This window comes from Lissotriton vulgaris, chromosome 5 (assembly GCF_964263255.1).
Source record: "Lissotriton vulgaris chromosome 5, aLisVul1.2, whole genome shotgun sequence".
NCBI lineage: Eukaryota > Metazoa > Chordata > Amphibia > Caudata > Salamandridae > Lissotriton > Lissotriton vulgaris.
In genome coordinates, this window is record NC_141693.1 from 385,143,914 (window position 1) to 385,169,013 (window position 25,100).

Consider the following 25,100-nt stretch of genomic DNA (forward strand, 5'->3'; position numbering starts at 1 on the left):
CTTTACATCAGGCAGGCAAATCAGTGGCTACGGCCAATAGGCACCGGGCCGCCATTTCTTTCATGGCACGGGCTCATGGCATCCAGGACCCCACATCGTCCTTTCTGGTACAAAAGGCGCTGCGTGGGTGGCAACGCCTTGAGGGTCGTAGAGTGGATGAGAGGCACCCGATAGATTTAGAAAGGTTGTCCCTGTTACTGTCCGTACTCCCTGCGACATGTTCATCTCAATCAGAGACGGTGCTATTCCGGGCCGCTTTTGCATTAGCATTCCATGGGGCTATGCGGGTAAGCGAACTGGTAGCGAGGAACAAGCAGGATACGGGGGGAGGTCTGTGTCGAGAACACATTCAAATTAAGGGGGAGACAATGGTAGTCTCAATTGCCAGGTCCAAGACCGATCAGGGAGCGATCGGGGACAGTGTGGTAGTCCAGCGGATTCCGGGATTTCCCATGTGCCCGGTAACATGCGTTGAGGAGTATTTAGCGCAGAGGGCGGCATCATGGGGGGGAAGCTTGCTGAGGCACACCGACGCCACCCCACTGACTAGGTTTCAGTTTCAGCGGGTGCTAACAATGGCAATCGCAGCGGCGGGCTTGAACCCGGGCGATTTTGGGACCCATTCCTTCCGGATAGGGGCTGCTACAGAGGCTACAGCCAGGGGTCTGAGTGTTGAAAAAGTAAAGCGGTTGGGACGTTGGTCCTCAAACTGTTATAAAAGGTATGTGCGTTTGCACATGTTGTGAAGTTAATGTCTTGCACTCACGCTTCTTGTTTTCTGTTTGGTTTACAGTTTCGCAACAGGCTTTGCGGGGCGGACTGTGCAGTTGACCCGACACCTGGGGACCAGCGGTCAAAGTTCACCGGCTGAGGAAAGAGTGGTGTGGGTCGTTGGCCACTCATACGTGAGGCGCGCCGCAGACGTATTCAAAGCAGGTGACATGATTCACGTGGCTGGGGAATACGGGTAAAGGGTGACCTTCCACGGAAGGGGCGGGCTCTGTATTGACCAGTTTCAAAGTTTCATTGAGGGACTGTTAGGGCGGACGAGGTCACCGCCATCTGTAATCATAGTGCATCTTGGGGGCAATGATTTGGTGACCATTGGTCGACGAGTGCTTCTCGACTTAATTTTGTCCACAGTAAGTTGGTTGGCAAGAAGGGTTTCGGGGTGCACAATCGCATGGTCACACATGATTCCTCGGAAGGTGTGGCGGGGACACTCTCTGTGCCAGCTTTGAACCAGTCGGTAAAGAAGGTTAATAACAAATTGAGTAGGTTGTTCCATACAGGTAAATTGCAGTGTATTCCACACGGGTGTATCCGGGGGGACCATATGTATTTGGCGGATGGGGTCCATTTGTCCCGGGAGGGAAATGTCTTACTCATAGGAGACTTCTTAGCTTGGTTAAAGAGTTTACATAACCATGACCTTTAGTAGGAGCTTTGTGGGGGGTCCGGATAGCCGGTCAACTATCCGGCCTGTGGCGGTACGGTCATGATCGGTGAGCAGTAATTGGAAGATCCCTAGAGGTGGGGCGCCACCCATTATGGATGGGAGCGCCCGGGGGGAGGCGGCCATTGGCCCCTCACACGGGGAGGCGGTACCCTTCTAAGGATGGGACCGCCGAAAGGGAAGGCGGTCAAGACCCCTCCCTGGGGAGGAGGGGCTACGGGTCCCCTCCTTGGAATTTCCCGGGGCCAGGACATCCGCGACGGCGGATGTGGTAAGCAGTGTGGGGTGGGAGGGGGGTCTACGCTACCTTCTAGACACCTCACACGAGTCCTCAGACGACCACCAAGATGGCGTCGAGTAAGTATGGGCCCCCGTTAAGACAAGGGAAATTGGAAGTTGGCACAGAGGTACAGTCCTCTGTGCGCCCGCCCCTCACAAGTAAGGGGGGGAGTCTGGTATTAGGGATCTGACACCGGTTACGACCTTGCCGTTGGCCCGTAATGTTAGGATGTACAATTTGAATTTTGAGAAATGCATTTACAGGATGTTTTAGAATCGGCTAGGAGAACCTTTGTATTAGAGATATGTTAAGGTTAGCCAATAAACATCGTAATGTATAAATGAAATTGTACATGATATGAAACTGTTATTTTTAATGTTTTAATTTTGTTTCATATTTTAATAAATACGGCCGGGAGGGTAACTCCCTCCCGCCTTCCAAAAGCTCAAGAACTGTATCCGTCTTCCCATTCTTGGGGATTGTGTTGAGAGGGGGTGACGGGTATCCAGGCCATATGGAAAGGGGCGACCACTCGGTCCCCCCGAACGTATGGTCGGGTGCCCCGATCCCCCCGGGAAGCCATTTTGGGCGGGAGGCGTGTCACGGCTGGTATGCCCGAAGCGGCGTAGCCGGGGCGCGCCTTTTCCCGCCCAAGAGGGGTTGTCCTAGACACCTACACCATTGGCCACGCCCTGTAGGCGGTCGGAGGAGGGTCCACGCCCTCCCGGAGAAGAATAAACGGAGCAGCAATCCAAGAAAGCATCCTCTTGTTCCTGTGCTTGGAAGCTGCACCTCCTCGTTGCACGTGAGCCCTTGACAGAACAAGAGCCAATTTTGACCCACCCACCAGCCCCTGATGACAGCTTTTTGTATTGCAATAAAGTCGATTGATGATGATATGATCTCTTTTTTCAGGTTGTTTCTAATAAAGTGTGATGTCTCTTTTTCAGGTTGTTTCTAATAAAGTTTGATGTTTTGATATACAATAAATGGTTGCTCTTTTAGCATGAACTCAGGCGAGTATCACAGCTGTGATAAAAGAAGTGTATTGTAGAGATAAAAGTTTATACTTGAAATGCTAGTATAACTGTATATGTCGTTCTCAGTAGATTAAACAATGTCGTATTTATTTTTGGTCGGGCGGTAAGGTCATGATCGGTGAGCAGTAATTGGAAGATCCCTAGAGGTGGGGCGCCACCCATTATGGATGGGAGCGCCCGGGGGGAGGCGGCCATTGGCCCCTCACACGGGGAGGCGGTACCCTTCTAAGGATGGGACCGCCGAAAGGGAAGGCGGTCAAGACCCCTCCCTGGGGAGGAGGGGCTACGGGTCCCCTCCTTGGAATTTCCCGGGGCCAGGACATCCGCGACGGCGTATGTGGTAAGCAGTGTGGGGTGGGAGGGGGGTCTACGCTACCTTCTAGACACCTCACACGAGTCCTCGGACGACCACCAAGATGGCGTCGAGTAAGTATGGGCCCCCGTTAAGACAAGGGAAATTGGAAGTTGGCACAGAGGTACAGTGCTCTGTGCGCCTGCCCCTCACAAGTAAGGGGGGGGAGTCTGGTATTAGGGATCTGACACCGGTTACGACCTTGCCGTTGGCCCGTAATGTTAGGATGTACAATTTGAATTTTGTGAAATGCATTTACAGGATGTTTTAGAATCGGCTAGGAGAACCTTTGTATTAGAGATATGTTAAGGTTAGCCAATAAACATCGTAATGTATAAATGAAATTGTACATGATATGAAACTGTTATTTTTAATGTTTTAATTTTGTTTCATATTTTAATAAATACGGCCGGGAGGGTAACTCCCTCCCGCCTTCCAAAAGCTCAAGAACTGTATCCGTCTTCCCATTCTTGGGGATTGTGTTGAGAGGGGGTGACGGGTATCCAGGCCATAGGAATGGGTTCAATATACAACAATAACTTGCGTTTCAACATGCAAGATATCTACAGAGGAGATGGTGTGCACTTCTCAGATGAGGGGAATAGAATATTCCTCCTGAATTTAAGACTGCGCATTGGAACCTACTTGTAGGTACCTAAATCAGCCACAGAACCCAAAAGCTCTTTTCAGAGCTACCCTACCTCTGATCAATTAAAATGATTATCGTTCTCTACGTTTTTTCACTATTTTTCACCAGAGTACGCTCCTGGTACGCTCCCCGGTGCGCGTACCGGGCGCTCCCCCCGCAAAATAAAAAATGTTTGGTTTTTTTGGCATATATGCCCCTCCTAAACTCCCCTCAGAAAACCTAGAGGGTCAGGGGGTGTCTACTGTGCCCCTTTTTACCCATTCCCAACGTTGTTTGTACTCCATCTTTTGTCTCAATTCGACCGAAACACAAAATGGCGGACTCCCATAGCGCTCCCGGTACGCGTACTGGGGCGCCCACCGGTGAGCGCTCCCAAAAAAAATGTGGGAAACAAAATTACACAAAAACCACTAGACAGACTTTCACCAAATATAGCATAGACCCTACTACATACCAGTCCCTACCATTATCCCACATTTGATGGTATTCCATTGAGCCATTTGGGCTGTAGCCCTGTCTAAATATCCTGAGGTAAATTACATGACAAAAACACATATGAAAGTGTTGGAATTTACAACCAATTAAAATGTTACTTACATTTTTTACTTTTATGTGCTGACATTTGATTGGTTAAGTACATGAATATATAAGAAAAATGACAGGGAAACACAGCCATTTTGACTAATACTACCTGAGGTACATTTTGATTGAATTTTGACAGAAAACATCAACTACTTTGAAAAACGTAAGTTGTTAATTTGAAAGGGGAACTATGTTGTGCACTTTAAGTTAATTTGGGAAAACATTTTCTGATAGTTATATACTATCCCTGTGTAATAGTTATAGATTGAGATAGGCTTCTCTGTTATAATTATGGATTGAGTTAGGCTTCTCTGGTATAATTATGAATTTACTTAGACTTCATCGCATGCAGTTTTTAATAGTTCTACGTCCTGCCTGAAACCATACACTGCCCAAAAATTACTTCACAATTAAAAACTCAGAAGTACCTGTCTAAACTTAAACCCAACAGTACCCTAACTCTACTAATATAGTTAATTTTTATGCAATTTTCAGAAAGAAAATGGAAGGAGAAAAACAAGCAAATGTTACTTCTATCGAAGTAAAGGTGGAAAATCCAGAAGAGCAAAAAGATGAAGTTGATTTCATGGATGACTCTTTGGACCAACAGTTAATAGAATATTTGGAACAAATGGAATCATGTACTTATAATTATGAGGAAATACCGGACAATATTATGTTACAAGTTTTATTAAATTATGAAAAAGAATCAGAAGAGTAAATTTATATTTAATAATTTTTAATTGTTTGAGACAATATTCATTTTTATATGTAATTCATGAAGTATTACCAAAATGATTATATTATAAAATGAGACTTATAGTATACTGTGCAACTTTTTTGTGTTACATAGTAAGTTTACTCATAGTTACTACATTTCTCCCACTATATTATCTCCTATGTGTATTTTACATCTCTTTTTCATCATAAGGGAGCAGGATAGACTACCCATGATCCCCTAGGACTTCTCAGGGAGTGCTTAAAGGATCTGTTTCTGCTTTCCTGACAGACTATGTTATGGATTCCATATACCACAATAACTTCTATAACAACATGCAAGATATCTACAGAGGAGACGGTGTACATTACATTTAAGTCTCTGCATTGGTACCTGCATGTAGGTACTTAAATAAATAACAAAAAACAACAAAAAGTACATTTCTTTAAAACAGCTACTTTTTTTTAAACTGTCATTCTTTTTCCCCATGGTACGCTCCCCGGTATGCTCCCCGGTGCGCGTACCGGGCGCTCCCCCCGCGAAAATCGAATTTTTTTTTTTTTTTTTGGCCTCGCGGGGCCCTTTTATGGCCCCCACATCAAACCTAGGGGGTCGGGGGGGTCTACTCTACCCCCTTATGGTCAATTCCCCCTTTGTTTTTGCCACCTCTTGTGTCTCGATCCTATCGAGACACAAGATGGCGGCCGCTCCAGACTGTTTGGAATGTTTACAGACACCCGAGAGCCAATCAGCTTTCCGCGCGCAAGTCGCGTAGTGCGCCCGGAGCGCTCCCCGTTGCGCGTACTGGGGCGCTGCCATAGATATATATATTTTTTTGAACCTAAATTACTCAAAAACCACTGGAGCACATATCTTGAGACATAGCAAAGGCACATCGGGCTACCAGTCCCTACAATTTTGCCAAGTTTGGTGGAAATCCATTCAGCCGTTCGGGCTAAAAGTGAGTTCGACCGCCCTATCGAAATTAGCATAACATGGGGAAAACACGTGGAAATTTTCAGGCAGATTCGTCAACCGGTGCTAAAGTTATTCACAATAGAATTTTGAGATTTTGCATTGAAAAAAATCCTAACTATAACTACCTACTGGCGACCGCCAGTAGGTAACATATATGTATATATTCCATTACGCTGCCACAGTTGGAGGTGCATGCAATGACAGGCGAATTCAGCCACCACGGTTAAGTCCTTTATTGAGGCACAAAGGGACACAGCGCTGGATATTTCATACAGCCCCAACGCGTTTTGGAGCTCCTTATGCTCCTTGCTCACAGGGCGGGCATGCAGCGGCAGGCGTAGGAAGAGAACAAGTCCCTAGTCTGTCCTGTTTCATAGCAGTTATTGTTGACATCATATTTGGACTTATGGGATTTGTAGTCCTCCAACCACCATATGGCCCATGTTGGGCTCTGCCTCCTGCAAGATAAAATCAAACCCTTAGTCGGGCCTCCAAATCTGTGTCCGTTGAAGGTTAATGCACAAGACCTGTCATTCTGCAATACGGTTTCTCAATATTTCGAATCCTGCAGTCCACAAACATTTTCGTGATGTTTCTACCTCCCCGACCTGGCTCGGCCGGTAAATATGTTCCATTACGCTGCCACAGTTAGAGGTGCACGCAATGACAGGCGAACTCAGCCACCACGGTTAAGTCATTTATTGAGGCACAACGGGACACAGCGCTGGATATTTCATTCAGCCCCAACGCGTTTCGGAGCTCCTTATGCTCCTTGCTTACGGGGCGGGCATGCAGCGGCAGACGTAGGAAGAGAACAAGTCCCTGGTTCGTCCTGTTTCATAGCAGTTATTGCTGACGTCATCTTCGTACTTATGGGATTCCTAGTCCTCCAACCACCATACGGCCCATGTTGTGCTCTGCCTCCTGCAAGATAAAATCAAACCCTTAGTCAGGCCTCCAAATCTGTGTCCGTTGAAGGTTAAATGCACAAGACCTGTCATTCTGCAATGGTCAGTGACATCACGCATGACATCACTGATGACATCTAAAATGACCTCACTCTTGACATCACTCATGACATCCTCCAGTGAATGTGTGTTTCTTTAAAGTTTAAATATGTTTTATATATATATATGCCTAGGTGTATTGGATAATGAATGCATTTACAGGTGCCTAAATGAATTATTTTGTTGGTGCATGACTGACTGTATAAGTGAGTGATTGAACATGTCTTACTGAATGCATGGGTTAGTGACTATACTGTGCGCAAATCTCTATTAGTCTCTCCATTGGTGTGTAAGCAACTGCATGGGTTGCTGAATAGCTACAAGAGTGTCTATATAGGTGATTGATTTTTTGTCTGAGTATCTGTATGGGTCCCTGAGTGTCCGTGTGGGTGGGTGCATGGGGGAGGGTATGTGTCTGTGCATAGATGTCTGAGTGGGTGATTCAGTGATTGTATGGATTAAAAGGTGCATCTGGGAAGGGCTGTATGGGTGAATTAGTGTGTCTATGGAAGTGTTGGTGAGTGAATAAATGTCCCAGTGGTATATACGTGACTAAGTACATATGTTTTAAGGCACTATATGTGAATGTTGGAGTATTTAAATGAGTATACATGAGACTAAGTTATTTGACAAGTGGGTGTATAAATAGGTGTCTGCTTCTATCAGTGATAGACAGTAAATATGTGTTAGTATCAGTATAAATAAGTGATGTGGTATGTCTGAGAATAAAAAAGTTGGTGTTTATAACTGTAGACATGAATACTTGGGTATGTGATTGATTCTTTGTATTACCGATTGGATGTGTGAGTAACTCTATGGATGAGTGGCAGAGTATGACAACATGTATAGATGTATGAGTGCATATTATAGTCCTGTATTGATGAATAACTACATGTATAAGTGACTGGATGTTTGTGTAGACCTAGGAAATAGTGAGTGCCATGTAGTATATGGCATTCTTCTGTGTATGGTTTCAAAAATAGTTGTCAGCATTTTAGAATTGGTGTATCAATGTTTATATTGGAGCATCAGTTTGTCACATGGATGAAGTCATGAATGATGTAATCAGTGCTGTCATTTGAGATGTCATCAGTGATGTCATCAGTGATGTCGCTGACCATGTCATGAGTGATGTAATATGTGACGTCATCAGCAGTGCATTGCGGGCGCACGAGTAATAGTTAGCTCAACTAACTATAACAGCCAAATTTCTCTGTTTTTATAAGAGTCAAATATTCAACTAACGATAGCGTCCCTATAACCTATGGTTTCTTTTAGTGAATTTATAAGGTTTTTTAAATGCTAATTCCTAACTATAAAGTCTATAAAACCTATGTTTTTTTCAGTGAATTTCAAATGTTTTTTAAATAGTAATTTCATATGTTAATGTTTATAAAACCTATATTTTTCTATTATTTTTTAAAATATTTTGGAACTCTATTATACTTCTTTTTTTACCTTTAAAAATTATGTAATGTTTTATATCTTCCCCCACAAATATGTATATTTATTTAATTTTTTTTTTAGAAAACTGCACTCCCATACCAGTAGTATACCAAGCTCCATCACCACGCAAATCCTATCTGCCATATTTCTAAACTTGTAAATGATGCGCATTTCGTATCTGACGGGTCTGTGGCACCACGTCCCGCGTAACATCATATACGCATGAAGTCACCCCAGCTGCTACTTTGGTATCCGATGGGTACACAGTACCAAGCCACGGGTTACGTCATGTACGTATGGGGTCATGCCCGCTGCGCGTTGTGTATGTGATGAATACACGCTGCCACGCCCTATGTTACGTCACAGATGTATAATGTCACGCCAGGTACGCCATTCACTTGTTTTTTTGTTGTCTCACAAGTATATCTAAATAACTTTAAACAGTATAAGAGAGCAAATAATAATCTAAAATATTTTAAACAATTATATATTTCTAACTGTAATACATTTATCTATACTACTATTATAAAGGAAGAACTTTGAACCTTTGAGGTGGGTAAACTCGGGAACGACAGCGCCAATCCACACACCCGATACATTGTTGAAATTGTCAGGGTGTGCAGATGGACAGAGGCTATATAAATTTAAAAAATATACGTTATTTTAAAAATTTACGAGAAAAAAAAGTAGTCCCATGGAAGTAGCGCTGGCCGCAATGTGCGTGCTGACATCAGTGCTGTGCCTCTCCTGTGCCTCTGCGCCGTAATTATTAACTTATTTTGAAAGTTTTATATAGCGCAAACAAGATCTTCGCAGATATCAGAGCGCTTTACAGAGGAGGGGAGCATGTATACGCAGATACATCAATCATGTTAGAAGTACATCGAAGTGATATCATAACACAATCAAGTAAATCAATTTCAGAGTCAACATAAGATATGTTGGATATAAGATACATAAGATACAAGGGTTCGAACAAGTAGTACAGATGAGTATCGAGTCTTTGTAGTTTTTCCCCAATAGTCGTTCAAGTGTATTTAGCCATGAGGATTGCTTTTACTTCTCTCTTGAACAGTATGGTAGAGGTGATGAGCCTTGTTTCAGGGGGGAGAGAGTTCCAAATCCTGGGGGCCATTCCTGAGAAAGAGCGTTTATAGGTTTTTTCCTTGCGGAATCTTTTAGGCTTTAGCAAAAGATTGTTTGTGCCTCTAGTGTTCCTGGAGCCTCCAGAAATCGTCAGCTTCTGAGCGAGGTATCTAGGTGAGCTCAGGTGCACAGCCTTGTGGGTCAAACAAGCGATTTTCAGGTGTATTCTGGCTTCAAACGGCAGCCAGTTCAGGGATTTGAAGTCAGGGGAATGTGAGAGTGTTTTTTTGATCCAGTGATAAGTCTCGCTGCGGCGTTTAGAGAGGCTCTTATGGGTGCCGTAGTGGCTAGGGGGAGACCGCAAAGGGCGGTGCTGCCATATTCTATTCGAGGTATGACTAGTGATTGTACCGCAGTTTGGAAGTCTTTGGCTGGAAGGAAAGGTTTCAGTTTCCTCAGGGTGTTGATTTGGTAGTTTGCTCCCTTAGTTGCTTTGTTGATGTGTTCCTGCATGCTGAGATTGGTGTCAAGTGTTATACCCAAGGATTTCGCTGAGTCCACGATGGTGGGTTGGACATTGAGTGCCGTTAGGTCTTTAAGCCACATTTGCGCGGTAGTGATCTTCGCGGGAGGTGCGATCAGGAGGAACTCTGTTTTAAGGGCATTGAGTTTGAGATGATTAGCGGCCAACCAGGATTGGGTGCTTCTGATTGTTGAGTTCAAAAGCGTGATGTCTTTGGGTGATTGTAGTTTGAGATAGAGTTGGGTGTCATCAGCATACATGTGGAAATGTACATTGGATTCTTGCAGCAAGGTGGTGAGAGGTTCCATAACTAGGTTGAACAAAGTTGGGGATAAGGAGGATCCTTGTGGTACGCCTAGCGATACAGGTCTTGGTGCGGACATCAAGTTGTTGCTCTTGAATTTCTGCGATCTGTTATGCAGAAAAGAAGTGAACCATTTGAGCACAGTTCCAGATAGGCCCATTCTTGTGTTTAATAGTTCGAGTAGGTTCTCATGTTTGACGGTGTCAAATGCGGAGGAGAGATCAAGGAGGATGAGGAGGCAGGTATTGTTATGATCTAGGATTTGGAGGGCGTCATCGATTATGTGAATCATGGCAGTTTCCGTACTGTGATTGGCTCGGAAGCCTGATTGGTGAGAGTTGAGGAGATCAAATTGATTAATATGATTAGTCAATTGTATTTGTGCGCATTTTTCCAGCAGTTTGGCAAGAGTTGGAATGTTGGTAATGGGACGGTAGTTGTTTAGGTCAGAAGGGTCGGCTGTAGGTTTCTTTAGCAAAGGTGTTACTTGTCCAACTTTGAGGGAGTCGGGAAAGATTCCTTGTTGAAGTGAGCTGTTAATGATTTTGGTCCAGAGTGGAAGGAGCGACGGGGTAAGAGCTTTTACAGCGTTAGCAGGAAGGGGGTCCGTGAGGTGATTGGATGGTTTCAGAGTGCTGAGCAGTTTGCCAATTTCTTCTTCCGTGTAGGTGACAAAGGTTGACCAGGTTGCATTGTTTTTTGGTTTAGTGGGTGTTATGCCGTGTGGTTTGGGATAGAGGCTTGCGTCCATGAGGAGATCATTCTTTATGTTATCCGTTTTTAGGTTAAAGAAAGCGGCGAAGTCTTCGCAGGAAGGGGTATTGCACATAGTGTTGAGAGGTTGGGGTTGTTCTTTGGTTTGTGATCGGATAAGCTCAAACAGCTTTCTCGGACGGTTTTTGGCTTGGTCTAGCTGACGGCTGAAGAAGTCTGATTTAGATCGTTTTATTTTCCTGAAGTAGGCATTTCTCTTTTTCTTCAGGTTTTTTAGGTTCAGTGCAGAGGGGGCTGATCTCCAGGAGCGCTCTGCCAATCTCATGGCACGTCTATCGTCATTGAGACTCCCGTCATACCAGGGATTGGAGATTTTTGTGGTGTCTTTTTTTAGCTGCAAGGGCGCGACTTCATTAATTATTGCGGTCATATTGTTAAGATAGTGATCAGTCAAGGATTGGACGTCCTTCACGCCAGCCGGAGGAAGTAGTAAGTTGTAGCTGTTGGAGGGCAGAGAGTTTGAGTTTAGTTTTTTCATGTCTCTTTTCCAGACTTTGGGCCTGGCGGATTGGATAGGGTTAAATTTAACTTTTTCATTGATGAAGAACGTGATGATATGATGGTCCAACCAGTCACACGGTTGGATAGATTCGAGTTGGATAGCGGCCTCTTTGGTCGAGGATAGAGCCTTTCTTGTGTGTTGGACTGTTGCAAATTTGTGTAAGGTCAAGGGCGTTGAGGAAATTCTTCAGACCCTTTACCACAGCATCATTATGATCATTCCAGTGGAGGTTGAAATCCCCAAGGTATATTTGTGTGAGTTGCCGCCCGGCGTTGGTTGAGATCATGTCCATGATTTGTTGGGAGAAGGTGAGGTTGTCACCGGGAGGGTGGTAAACGCCGTGAAGAGTGCAGATCGGTTTGCCCTCACTGATAATATCTAGGCTGATGTATTCACAGGACGATGGGGAGGGCGGGGAAGGTGAAGATACTTTCAGTACAGAGAGGTTGCTCCTGTATATACATGCGATTCCGCCACCTTTTTTATTGCCAGACCTGTCAAGTCTAGTGATGAGGTAGTTGGGGGGAACCAGAATGTCCATTATAGGTGTAGAAGACTCTGTTAGCCATGTTTCAGTCATGATGATTAAGTCCAGATCCAATTTTTGGATGAGATCGGCGATAGCGGCGGAGTGTCTAGCGGCTGATCTGCAGTTTAGGAGAGTGCATTTGAGACGGGGTGTGTCGAGGGTGGAAGGGTGCTCTAGGGCGAGGGGGACTTTACTCAGGTTACTATGGATAGCGACTCTGTTGTTCAGTGTGGGGGGTCTAAGGGGATTGGAGTGAATCGTAGGTATGGCAGTGAGTGTGTCGGGTGTGTTGCTGAGGGGAGCTGGGTCATAGGAGCGGAGGAGGGTGATTGTGTCTAGGTCCGAAAGAGGGTTGCAGGAGCGAAGGGGGCGGTTTTCACGATTGTGAGCAGGGATTGAGGTCCAGTGTGGTGGAAGTCGAGTGCGTGAGTTCGCCGCCCGGGTGGAGGACCAGTTGGGAGGGGAGGTGATGGTGGAGACGCGTGAGTGGTGTCGGGGGTGTGTGCTGAGTAAATGTTTGATGATGTGAATGTCTTGTTTGATCTGTTGAAGAGTGTTGGGTGGGGGGTGGCTGGAGTGTGATAGACAGAGTAGTTGTTGTTTGATGCTGTTTATGTCTTCTTTGAGTTGGAGGAGGGAGGCCGTAATGTGGTCCACTGAGGGACATGTGTTGGAGGTGGGGGTGGGAGGGTCAGGCGTGGATGACATAGGGGGGAGGTTGGTGGTGTGGATGAGAGTATTGGTTGTGGGCGTAGACTGCATGGTGGAGGATGGGCGTTTATTAGTGGTGAAGTGGGTGGAGGTTGGGTGATGGGGGTAAGACTGGGGGGGGTAGTGGTATTGTAGATGGTTCTATTTAGAGAGGGTCGAGTTGAGCTGATGGAGGTGGAGTGTTCTGTGTGATCAGTTAGTGGGAGGAAGTGGGGGCTGAGAATGGGTGGGGATAAAGGGTGGGGTTTGCCTTTGTGTGTGTCGGTCTGATGTTGATCTAGGATAGTCGGGATGCGGGTGGGAGCTGTGTTATCAGGGGTGAGAGGAACGGGGATGAGGGCTGGTGTGTAGGTGGAAGGAGTGGGGATGTTGTTGTAAGAGGGAGAGAGATCTATGTCAGTGCTTGCGGGATGTGGGATAGCTATGGTAGGTGGGGGAATGACTAAGGTGCCGGGAGTAGAGGGGTGGTGCATGTCTTTTTGGGTGGGAGCTGTGGTATTAGGGGTGGGTAAGTGGATGAGGGCTGGTGTGTGGGGGGAAGGGGTGTGGTTGGTGTAAGAGGGTAAGTAATCTATGTCTGTGCTCGACAGGAGTGAGGTAGGTATGGTAGGTGGATGAGTGACTGGGGTGTCGGGAGTAAAGGAGAGGTGCATGTAGTTTAGGGGTTGGGGTGGATTAGAATGGGTGTGGTTTGAGGCTGCGGTGTCAGGGGTGACGGGAATGGGTGTGGTATGGGAGGGTGACAGGGTGAGGTTGTAGGGGGGGAGGGGGTATCGCTGGAATGTGTGGGTGAGGGATCTATGTCTGTATGAGCTAGGTTAGGAGGGTTGTGGTTGGGGGCTGTGAGTTCAGGAGTGATGGGCCTGCGGATGCTATGAGTGGTTGTCCGATGACTGGTGAGGTGCTGTTTGAACGTGGGGAACAGATTGTCTAGTAGTTCCAGGTTCTTGTCTGTGGATTGAATTAGGATAATCCCGTTATTGTATATAGTGATGGTTGTTCTGCCAGGGAAGAGTTGTGATGGAGTGATGGTAAGTTTTAGGCCATGCGCGAAATTCCTGGAGGTGGAGACGGAGAGTAGAGTGCGGAACGTGTTTCTCCATTGGGCTCTGCGTGTGGTGTGGAAGATAATATCAATGTTCAGTGAACCATTGACTGGTGAGAAGTAGGTGTCTGCACACGGAGTTTCAGGGTGGGACCTCAGGAAGTTGTGTTTAAAGCGTTTAGCGGCTTTTTTAGTGAGTGCTGGTGGGTAGTTGATTTTATATGTGTGTTTGCCGACGGGTTCCATAATGGGAGAACAGTCTAGATAGGTGTAGGGGGGGTGTAGGAAGGAGGGTGTAGTAGGGAAGGGTGCACTGTCCTAGACAGTTGCGAGGGCCTAAAGTGATACTAGTGCGTTCACAGTAATGCTATGTGCAGAGTACAGCCGACGAAAATAGTGAGATAATTGGGAGAGGTAGTAGATGGTGCGTGCAAGAACAACTGACACTAGTGAGTTGCCATGGTAATTGAGGTAGTACTCAGTGCATACGAGATTGACACTTGATATGAGTGCGAGTTGCACAAGTATAGGGTGCGCACTAAGGATATGAGGGAGCAGAATAAAGTGAGCAGTTAACATATATGCGATAGTAATCAGCGTATAAGGGAAGGGACAATGTGGTTACAGCTTACATCAGTGACAAGACTATGTGCGAGAAAACCGACAGTACAATTAGGAATAGGGGTGAGTTCGATGTAGGTTATAAACAAGTGCTGAACAAGTAACAGTATAATACAGACAAATACTGGAATAAACCCTGAGCAAGCCGTAATAATATCTATGTAAATATGTAGGATACGGAGTCTGTGTCAGAATACCATTGCACACATAACTTATATGAATCAACAAGTGACAATAGTGGACGGCCACGAAAAATATATGAGGTATAACATATGGAATATAGCCCTGAGAAAGAAAAACTTGAATAAGCTAAAATAAAATAACTGTACAGACCACACAAGTATCTAGATCAAAGGTGCCAATAGTGAGTAGTCACAAATATGAAAGGTACAGTGATGGAATACAGTTGCACACATAGATTAAGACACAGATTAAATGGCACAGCAAGTGGCATTAGCGAGCAGCACAAGAAGAAGAAGAATATATGAGGTAGCAAACGGTGCATTACCGGTGACTATAAAGTGGGACGTGCAAGATAAAGTTAGGAATATATAGAATATAATGCTACTGTACGAGGCATTAATATATGGGTAGCAATTGCAATTGGTGCAGAAAAAAGGCGTGTTGTTGGTTCCTGCAGAGACCGGGAGCTCCGTTTGAATGTATGCAGTACTCATGGCGCAAGAAGAAATGTATAGGACACGTTAATGATTTGTAGATCCAGTCATCTAACCACTCATTGCTCTTACCTGACCCAACACTACAAGAATGGGAGTAGAGCACATGAGTTTTGCTTCTAGGAAAAGACGTGCTTCGTTGTTCTTTTTCCAAAACTCGGGCAAGGTTCGTAGCTAGGCCTCCCTCTGCACACCTCTTTTCGCGTTTTGGGGGGTCTGAGGAGAGCCTTCCTGTGCAAGTGCTAATAATCATGGTCACTGCACTCATGCTATTTTTGTGTCGTTTGACACATTTGCCACATTATCCATCAACTGCTGCATAATCTGAAGATTTTAACAAAAAGAATGTTTTGTTTGTAGCTCACACCGATCAACAGTGACTAAAAGTGTGGTTACAAGTTGCAGTGCAATGGAAGGCCCCTCACAAAGTTTGACTGGTCACCTTCCTCTTGAATATTGCTATATCAGGGTGTTAAACTTTTATTAATGAAGTAAAACCGACGCGCAGACAGTGTTAAGAATTGTAATAACGAAGTAATACTATCACAAAATGCATTGCATTATGCTGCATAGTTTGCCTTTTCTTGCCATCAAATGAAGTCAACTCTGAGGCATGATTGTCCCCGCCACATAGTTCAATTAACCCAGATTATAATTAACTGGTTCTGCCCTGGGCCTAATGAATTAGTACCCCTCAGGCAGCTGTGCGCATGTTCAAATGTATGAATATTTAGGTCCCACTTGCTCCCCGGACATTTTGATTTCCAGCAGCAATCGGGGCGAAGAAAACATTTTCATGGTCGAAATTCACTGTCCAGGTGTACACTATAGCACTATGTGATCTTCATAATGCCCGTCTGTAGCAGCAGAGGTGTTACTGCTCTTTCCTGTCACTTTTCTGTGTGTGTGGGTTATACTGCAAACCACAGACTCTAACATGTAGTCACAGCTGTTGCTCGTCCCTCTGCTGCAACTAAGCAGGAAGGACTAATCTTCTCAGACCACTGAGCAGTGATGGGAGATTAGCCCACAGCACAATTACACTGAGAGGAAAGCCAGTGGCGTAGTACAAAATGATTGCCCCCCCCTACAGAATGTGATATGGTACACCCGAGTCTCCCATATCGATATTGAGATTGTCATTAGTCTTTCGGCTGCATGGGGACACCCATTGAAAAATTTTGGGCACACTGTTAGTGACAGTCGCTCATTCACAAAGCATTATTATATATGGCACTGAGTTGAGGGCCCTTGGAGAATCTGCTCAAACCCTTACAGGAGATTGTGGGAGAGAAAATAATGCCAACTTATTTTTATTTAGCTATCCATACCACCATTTTGTCATTTTAAAGTGCTGTTATCAATGGGTTCTTCTTTTCACAGATTTGATGGTTCTCAGTTGACTGTCCTCGGAAGGATGGAAGGGTGTGTTGGCCTTGGTAGGATTCAAACTTATGGCCTGTAGTCTGGAACAGGCATTAGCAGTGATTATTTAACTAATAGAGACAAATGTCCTACTAAATGAAAACAGAGGAAGGGGAAGCAAGATTTCAAAGAATACTGGAGTGGAAATCTATACTACTATTATAAAGGAAGAACCTTTTAGGCGGGTAAAGTCGGGAACCACAGCGCCAATCCACACACCCGATACATCGTTGAAATCAGGGTGTGCAGATGGACATAGGCTATATAAATTTAAAAAATATACGTTATTTACAAAATTTACGAGAAAAAAAAAAGTAGTCCCATGGAAGTAGCGCCGGCCATGACGTGCGTGCTGACATCAGGAGCGCGGGGAGGAGCAACATCCAGGAGCGCCAGGAGGAGCGGCGGACATGAGCGCGGGGAGGAGTGGCAGACAGGCGGGAAGGAGCGGTGAGAAGCAGCGGACAGGCTGGGAGGAGCGGAGAGCAGCGGCGGACAGGCGGGGAGGAGAGGGGAGGAGCGGCGAGGAGCGGCAAGGAGCGGCGAGGAGCAGCAAGGAGCGGCGGACCAGTGAACTCAGGAGTACGGGGAGGTGCGGCGGATGAGGTAAGGCTCCAGGGGACCCACGGACAATGTCGGGGCGGGCGGGGGCCCTGAAGCCAAGGTCGGGACGGGCTGCTACTTCGGGGGACCCACGGACAATGTCAGGGCGGGCGGGGGCCGGGGCGGGTGGGGGCCCTGAAGCCTGATTGCTGCCAGACAAGGTCGGGACGGGCTGCTAGTATTATCATAAATCGCATCAGGTGTGGCCCCCTTGCGCGCTCGGAGGTCACTTGTATTGTGACCTTAAAAAAAAGCATTTAATTGCTTCATAACATTTCCAATTGTAACAGTTGGACGACTCCACCCATTTTACTCATTCTCTCTACAGCGTTTGATGAGAGATACCTCTTATGCTTAGAAAGCTTTTTTGAAAAGTGTTTTCACGTATACACATATCTTATACCACACACAACATGCAACAATCATCTTGATCAATATTCATGCTCTGTACATTAGCCTTCCATGTTTGATTGCCTTGCATCTCAGTGTGTGTGCACATTATTGTGCTCCCTTTCGGCCTGGGTATTCGTGGCTCTAAGAAGTATCAGAAGCCACAGCCAGAGAGCACATCCTAGATCACATGTGACAAACAGTAAACAGCAATGTGAAGATTTCTTTTGCTGTACGTTCTGTTGTCAGGCTTTATCAATATAGTAGTGTGTTATATGTGAGACTTCCAGAGTCACATTTGACATACATTGCTTGACTGTAATGAGTGTTATCACGGTGTATGACGTAGCCTCACTGCTGATCCTCCCTCCATCCAAGCACATTCACATGTGTACACTTCGCAATAGCAACACTTTCAATAATACCGCACACCATAGACATGCGTGTCTGCTCATATCCACAACCTTGACAACGACATGTGATGTTCATCATTCAATCTTTTCAAACACCATCTCATTAGTGATAGTTGCAGCCCTCCTGACACGTGCTACACTGATGTAAATTGCATACTCTGAGAGGTCAAAACTATAAAACAAACACACATAAGTTCACTTCCTGGCCAGGCAGGAACTGAACAACGCCCAAGTTCCCAGAATAATTATTCACACCCCTACGCTGGCCTGGCGTACGCAAGCCCAGCCCACTTTGCGTACATATAAATAGGATAACCACAATGCCACACGTCCCTCTTCTTCCACACTGCCTCAGGTGATATGGCTGCATCCACCTCGCATATCACAATGCACAATTAAAAAAAATGATCCAGGAGGTGTACACCATCCTGACAATCAACACTGGCTCTAAATTATGAGCCCTACTACCCGTCGTCTGCGAAAGGGATAAATGAGGTGTACACTATCCTACAATCATCACTCCAGCTGAATTGTGAACACTGCCGCCCGTGGAGTTTGGACACACAACAATGACAGCAAGTGAGCAGAGCCTCCAAAAAAGCGATGTTTTGTCTTGCAGGTTTTCTACCCTGCATCTACTGGAGTCCAACCTTTTTAATATTACTGTTCACCTACCAAACATAATCAAACTGACTATTACACAAATGAAGCCTGGGTAATTCTACAACTCCAAGAGTTCTATCAGTGTATCCCTTTATAATACCATGAGTACTGCCAGTGTGATTACAGAACCAATAAGGCACTGCCTAGGTCCACCGAGGCTTCAGGGACTGCTGATGCCCACCCTGCATATTAAAGTAAAGCCCCAGAGTGTGGCAATCCCCGGACTTCAGTTGGCCTCGAACCCCATGAACAATTAGTAAACAATACCTGGGAAGGTGGTGCTCCCCTAGGCTGCGAAACTCCTCTGTGCCCTTTCGTGCCTAATTTACATGTGACATTAAGATCCCCAGTCCTACAGAGACCCCGCAATAGAATAATTGGATTGGCCACGAAACATTACCCACCAGGGGCCTCATATATATGAACAAGTGAGACCTAGCTTTCTTTTTTTTGTGTGCTTTTTTCTCTCTATTTTTACCATCTGCATCCACTCTAATAAAGCAATACAAGATTTTCCTCCTCTCGCTTCAACTAGTTAAACAATCTTTGCTATCACAGGGTGGAAGCCATGCACCCACCTCTAATAGCAAACATTAATGTCCTGTAGATGCACACCCCAGGACATTGTATGACCTGCGCCTGGGAGGTCGCCCTCCCTAGGACCATGATGCATTTGTTAGTATAAACACAAAACACAAGCATTTTTGAAATATTGGTGAGTGCTGCCTTCTTTTGACCTTTTCCAGCTTGTCGCCAAATGTATGTAGTGAAGAGGCAGACAGCAGTGCATTCAATAAGTAGATTTATTACAAGAAAACAAGACACCTGAAACAGCCACCAACAGGAGCAGACAGCAAGGCAACCGTCTTCTCCAGCACTGTGTACGAACTCCACAAGGTTCCCCTCAAGGCAGCCCTACATTCTAACATTAATCTTTATTGCACATTTTTAATAACTTTTACAACCTACCACCCCCCGACCCACCTCCTCCTCACGAGACCAGAAACCAATATATGAAATCAAACATAGGTAGATACACATTACACCTTGATCCAGAAGGAAGAAAAAAAAACTGAAAACAAAACCAAAAAAGAAAACCAAGGGACAATCCGCATGGACCTGACAGCTTATTCCCATGTCAGATATCTCCAGTTGTCCCCCTAATCATTCTTTTGAATCCAGTCAAGCAGAGGACCCCTTATCTTCATTCCTCTTCTACAAGTGTTATACCCTTTATTCCTATAGATGACAACTTCCAGGCTACATGTCGCCAGTAATCTGGCCCTTCATTGTATAAACGATGGTGGTATCGGATCGAGCCAAGCTGAAGCAACACACAACCGAAACACCCCCATCGCAACAAATATTAACCCTTGTATCTGTTATGGCCTATCATTGTTTTATACCCCTAACATGACTTCTGCTGATGTAATCCTTACATTAAAGTGTGCAATCTCTGTAAGAAAGCCTGATAATTAGGGAGTCACAGGAAGCAAACATGTGGACGATATCTGCCGCATAGATAGCACATCGTGGGCAGGTTGTGCCTTTTCCTGTTCCCCATTTAGCTATTTTGGAAGGGGTGTAATATAGCGAAAAATATGTCTTATAATATTGTGCTTGCAGCCTAATCAACATAAAGCAAGAAAGTGACATTTCGTATGAATATGCCAAAGTTCGGGGAGACAACCCAGGTTTGATCTGCCAGGCCTCTATATGTTTGTTCATGTCATCCGGCAGCAATGCGTTCATAGCCCCGTAAATCTTACCTATTTTTAGGGGTACTTCTCTATGTAGGTTTTCAATAAATAAACATGATTGAAATTTAATCCGGCCACCCCCTTTCTTCAATAAAAAATCTCTCACTTGAAGAAATTTAAAAAAATCCCTATTGGTAATGTTAAAATCTAGCTTTAATTCGTCAAATTATTTAAATCCATTAGCCGAGAAAAAACATCCAATCTGAGTAATCCATAAATCATTCCATTTCTTAATACAAGTATCATGAAATATCTTCGGGAGATCTGAGTTCTGAATCAAGGGAGTATAGTGGGAATAGCGAACTAACCCTAATAGCTTTTTGACATTCCCCCAAACTTTGCTAATGTTATTGATGGTCTTAAATTTAACTTTTTTTAAAATAAACATCATTAACATGTCGCCATAGACATCCTGTGCCCCCATCTCCCAGAATAAGTTCTTGTGGTGTCTGTACATTGCCGCTTCCTGGGTTACCAGTTATAAGACTCACGCTATATCTTAATACTGTGGCCCAGTAATATAGCTTGAATTTGGGAAGAGCCCAGCCTCCACGTTCTCTTGGGTTAGTGAGCCACCTCAATGCCCTGCGAGGTCGATTATATCCCAAGACAAATCTAGAGAACAATATATCTATTTCTTTAAATACTTTTGGAGAAAATTCTAAACAAATGGCTTGAAAGAAATATAGAAACTTTGGTAGAAACAACATCTTAACTACATTAGTTCGGCCACCAATATTAGGTGTAGGTTGTTCAATCTAATAAATTCTTTTTTAGTAAGTTGCATAAGCGGATCTATATTATGGCTGACAAGAAACTCAATACCAGAGCAGATGTTAACCCCCAGGTATGTTGCCTTGTCAGTTACTCTAGGGTTGCTCATCATGACCTTATTGTTCAACACAATCTGCGTCTTACTCGCATTCAATTTGTACCCAGAAGCTCTACCAAAAAGTAGTGCTCTGCTTCTATCGCAATCATAGCATTTAGAGGGTCCCCTGTAACAATGGCGATGTCGTCAGCATATCCTAAACATTTTGTAGCCATGTCAAGCACTTGAATGGGAGAAATTAGTACATTATTTTCCAGCCTGCGAATAAATGTATCTATGTAAATAGCGAATAAGAGAGGCAAACAAGGACACCCTTGTTTGTACCCCTTGTAATAATGACATTTTCAGACTAAGTCCCGTTGATCAAGACACTAGCCCTGGGGTTTATATACAGCCGTTGAATTGCAGTTATGAATTTCTCACCAATGCCACAGTTTGCCATTGACTCCCACAGGAACTTTCAGGAGACCCTATCAAACGCCTTCTCTGCATCTAGCAGGATAAGCACCATAGGGTCCCCTGTAGTTCCCGTGTAATCGAAAAGAGAAATAACTCTTTGTACATGATCAATCTTTGACCTTCCTGGCACAAACCCATGTTGCCTCTCAGAAACTATTTTATGAATCATGGGTGCAAGCTGTGCTGCTAACAACATAGAATACATTTTTGAATCCCCATTTATCAGGGTGATTGGTCGGTGAGAACCCATTTCCTGTGGATTTTTCTTTTTCTTTGGAAAGACTATTATTTTAGCTAATGACCATGATTTCGGTGGGGTCCCCCCTTGTTCGATGTATTGAAAAGGTTCTAAAATAATCCCCCTAATTTTTAGCGCAAACTTTATGTAAAATTCTGTGGGTATTCCATCCATACCCGTGGCTTTGCCATTAGGCATAGAGTTTACCGATAATAACATTTCTTCCCATTGTATGGGGCTATCTAGTATATCTCGATCATCTGTATCCAATCGATCTATGGTAGTTAAAGCCAAATATGAATCTGGATTGCTGCACTCATTATCAGCCTCATGATATAGGTTCTGATAGAACTTCTGGAAAGTTGTTCTAATATCTGAGGATTCTACCCTTAGGCCAATTGCCGGATCACTGATTTCTTTTATTGCCGAGAACGAAGACTCTTCTCGGGTGCTAACAGATAATTCATGACCTATCCTTTCGCTTAGCTCATACATTTTTTCTTTCTCAGAATTTGCCCGGCTAATCGCTTTTTCAATAAAAATTTCCGAGATGTAGTTATTCGCGATTGCTACATACTTAAATTCTAGTAGAATTACATACTAACATTCTACTATCACTTACATTGGAATACTACTCAGAACACATGACTTTACAGCAATGAGCTCATGGTTTCATCCAGGAGTCTTGAGACCGGTAGGGGTGAGTAGTTCGTTTCCCACTACCCGTATTGCATAAACGCAAACTAACACTACTTCCACAGGTATGCTACAGCACCCAGAGTGCATCACTTTACAGCAATGGGCTCACGATTTAGGCTCACGGTTTAATCCCCGAGTTTTCAGACCAGCAGGGATGAGTAGTTCGCTTCCAACTCCCTAAATACTTTAAATGCATACTAACACTACTTACAAACATATACTACAGCGGCTAGTGTCCTACAGCGCCCAGAGCCCATCAATTTACACAAATCAGCTCGATTTCAGCCCGACTCTTCACACCGGTAGGCGTGACTACTTCGCTTCCCACTTCTGGTATAGTATAAACGCATGGTACCAGTCAGTAGATCACTTCCCACTCACTGTATGGTGTAAACCCCTACTAAAACTACTTCCACACACTTACTAAAGTGCCCAGAGCCCAAAACTTTACAGCAATTACCTTGGTTTCATCCCCAACTCTTCACACCGGTAGGAGTGAGTACTTCACTTCCTGCTTCCGCTATACTATAAACACACAGTTGCGGTCAGTAGTTCGTTTCCCACTCCCTGTATGGTATAAACGCCTACTAACATTACTTGCACACGTATGCTACAAAGACCAGACCACATCACTTTACAGCAATGACCTCCATATCATATCAGCACCATGTCACTCTGAGCAACACCGCACTTTAAGACTGGTAACAGTAACTACTTCGCTTTGCACTCCCCCACAGAGGTTAAGGTGCTCCTACCCTCCTTTACCACCCTTTTTTCCCCTAACTCACTTCAGAGGAATCACAAACTGGCGCCAAACACTTCCTAGTTGCAACCGCTCGCAGCCAATAATCAGCAAGCTCCTGCTCGTAACGCCTCAGCCTATCAGATGAGAGAATTCCCAAATATCGATATCGGTAAATTTTGATATTTCTCAAAAACTACTGAACGGATTTACACCAAATAAACAGAGGCAGGCTTTCTACACCAAAACAATTCTCCCTTCCAAATTTGGGGTAATTCTGTTCACCCGTTCGACCTATAGCCTTGTCTAAAGTTTCCTATGAAAATGAACATGTTTTGGGACCCCTATTTCATCTTGGCCCCCCCTTGATGAATCACCCCCAAACCTCCAACATAGGAGCTGACATCAACAAAGAATTTGTTTTTAAAATTTCATGAAGATTCATCAAACGACCTAAGTTATAAGCAAAACCAAAAAAAATCTTCCTATGGAAACTCGGTCCTAACTCTATAATTACCTACTGGCAACCGCCAGTAGGTAATAAAAAACAAATTATAATAGTTCCTTGATTCATTTAGCTTTTACTGTCTTTCTAATTTTCCAAATAAACAGTTTTTTAATATTCAAGTACACATAGAAGTCAGAAATGCAACGTATTCTATCAACACACTTTCTAGAACATTCTACATGTGGAGGTTAAAAGTTCATCAATTTTTTTTAAACCTAACAATATTTTTTTGCAACATTTTCACAAACATCTAACGGCATGTGCAGGTTAAAAATTCACAATTGTTTTAAGTTCAAACACTGCATTCCAAATGCAAGTAGCAGGTGTGGTTGAGTTGATCAAATGTTATTCTATATTATGTACTCCACGTTCAAACTGCTTTTTCTTAACCAACCATAAAGATGGCTTTCCACAAAACGAATGTGCAACCTACTTTCAAAAAACAATATTTTTCATCTCCCAATCTCGTACCGTTTTGTATGTAAAAAGAAACTAGTTCCCCATCTTTAAACATATCTCTTATTCTACGAAGGAACTGCGGCATAGATGTATCAAGCCGTTTGCGAATCGCAAACGGTCTATTTGCATGTTTTGGCATGCATCAAAAATTTGCATATTAAGGAATCGCAAAAATTTGCGATTCCTTATTTTGCCATAGCATTTTTCAATTGCGAATTTTGGTTAAGAAATCGCAAATTAACACCAACTTGTAGTTGATGTTAATTTGTGACTATTTGTCATTTTTGAAGGTGGCATGTGACACACACACATGCCCATAGGGCATGTATGTGCACCATATGTACACACATGTACATTTCAGGGGTGCAGCAGGATGTCCTTGAGACACCCCTGCACCCTTGAAATTATTCTCAATTTGCGATTAGGAAATTGCGAATCGCAAATTGAGAATAATTTCACAACCATTCCTATGGGCCTCCTGGTCCATAGGAATGAATGGGAAATTATTCCTTAATTGCTAATTCGCAAATAAGGGAGATTAAGAAATCGCTAAAAAATAGTGATTTTTTACATACATCCCATTTTGCGATTTCTAAATAGCGATTCCTTAAAAATCGCTATTTAGAAAT